We start from the raw sequence: 2,033 nt of genomic DNA, 5'->3' as shown, positions 1-2,033 counted from the left end.
CTTGTAGGCTTCGAATGAGACGCAGGCCCCACGACACAGCGGACCCATTTTGCAGAAAAGGCACTCGGCGAGCGGGTGGTGGCTCCATAATAGTGTGGGCGGTTTTTATATCGAATGGACTGGGTCTTCTGGTCCAACTGAACCGGTCATTGAACGGAAATCATTATGTTCTGCTTTCTGGATAACATTTGCAGCCGTTTGTGAACCACATGTTCCCAAACAACGATACAATTTTTTTTGGATGACAATGTGCCATGTCACTAAGCTTCAGACGTTAGCGATTGGTTAACATTCTGGTCAGTTAGAGAGTACGACTTGGCCACGCAGATCGCCAGACACGAATCCCATCGAACATAATAGAGAGGTCAGTTCACGCACAAAGTTCTTCATCGGTACTTACGTACGACTGCGGAGGTAACATGACCCAATATTTCTGCAGGAGACTTCCAGCGATTTGTTGAGTCCCCACCATGTCGAGATGCTCCACTACGCCTGGCAAAAGGAGATCTGGCACGATATCTGGAGGCACCTCATGACTTTTTCAACCTGAGTGTAAACTAATGCTGATATTTAATTTGAAGAATGAACTGGAAGAATGTTAAAACTAAATAAATGAATACAAAGAATCTAAATAGCTTTAGCCCTGTAGTTGGGCATAAAACACATCATAACATGAAACTTCCTGGCAGATCAAAACTGTGTGCCCGACCGAGACTCGAACTCGGGACCTTTACCTTTCGCGGGCAAGTGCTCTACCAACTGAGCTACCGAAGCACGACTCACGCCCGGTACTCACAGCTTTACTTCTGCCAGTACCTCGTCTCCTACCTTCCAAACTTTACAGAAGCTCTCCTGCGAACCTTGCAGAACTAGCACTCCTGAAAGAAAGAATATTGCGGAGACATGGCTTAGCCACAGCCTGGGGGATGTTTCCAGAACGAGAATTTTACTCTGCAGCGGAGTGTGCACTGATATGAAAGTTCCTGGCAGATTAAAACTGTGTGCCCGACCGAGACTCGAACTAGGGACCTTTGCCTTTCGCGGGCAAGTGCTCTACCAACTGAGCTACCGAAGCACGACTCACGCCCGGTACTCACAGCATTGCTTCTGCCAGTACCTCGTCTCCTACCTTCCAAACTTTACAGAAGCTCTCCTGCGAACCTTGCAGAACTAGCACTCCTGAAAGAAAGGATATTGCGGAGACATGGCTTAGCCACAGCCTGGGGGATGTTTCCACAATGAGGTTCGCAGGAGAGCTTCTGTAAAGTTTGGAAGGTAGGAGACGAGGTACTGGCAGAAGTAAAGCTGTGAGTACCAGGCGTGAGTCGTGCTTCGGTAGCTCAGTTGGTAGAGCACTTGCCCGCGAAAGGCAAAGGTCCCGAGTTCGAGTCTCGGTCGGGCGCACAGTTTTAATCTGTCAGGAAGTTTCATATCAGCGCACACTCCGCTGCAGAGTGAAAATCTCATTCTGGAAACATCGTAACATCTTTACATCTGTGTCCGCCATCCGAGAACAAGTAATCGTCTCACTACAATGGTGTCTGTCACCCCGCATCATTGCTATAAAAATTTTCGACATATTACCAGATGAAATAAAATGTCTCACAGACAGCAGTGATAGCTTCAAAAATAAATTTAAATCAAATCTCCTTGACAACTCCTTCTATAACGTAAATAAATAGATGAATTCTCGAATAGGAATAAATTCATCTATAAATATAGTATATGCATGTTGTGCCATTTAAGGGAATGTGGTAAATAATAGAAATCTTAATCCTTAACTTTATATATACCTGCACACTGCTGGAAGGTAATTAATTGTTTCTTAGTCACTCTTTACTATATCTGTAGTGCGCGTATATATATATATATATATATATATATATATATATATATATATATATATATATATGTATATATATATATATACACCTGGAAATGGAAAAAAGAACACATTGACACCGGTGTGTCAGACCCACCATACTTGCTCCGGACACTGCGAGAGGGCTGTACAAGCAATGATCACACGCACG

General features: G+C 44.2%; 1 non-coding gene across 1 annotated transcript; it reads left to right on the top strand.

Moving 5' to 3' along the window:
- The first annotated feature begins 1,329 nt into the window (after positions 1-1,329).
- Trnas-cga lies at positions 1,330-1,404 on the top strand. The gene has a single exon. It is a non-coding gene; the product is annotated as a tRNA-Ser (tRNA).
- The last annotated feature ends 629 nt before the right edge of the window (positions 1,405-2,033 follow it).

The sequence above is a fragment of the Schistocerca americana genome, chromosome 4 (assembly GCF_021461395.2).
Source record: "Schistocerca americana isolate TAMUIC-IGC-003095 chromosome 4, iqSchAmer2.1, whole genome shotgun sequence".
In the NCBI taxonomy this organism is placed as follows: domain Eukaryota; kingdom Metazoa; phylum Arthropoda; class Insecta; order Orthoptera; family Acrididae; genus Schistocerca; species Schistocerca americana.
This window is presented reverse-complemented; position numbering and strand designations above follow the sequence as displayed.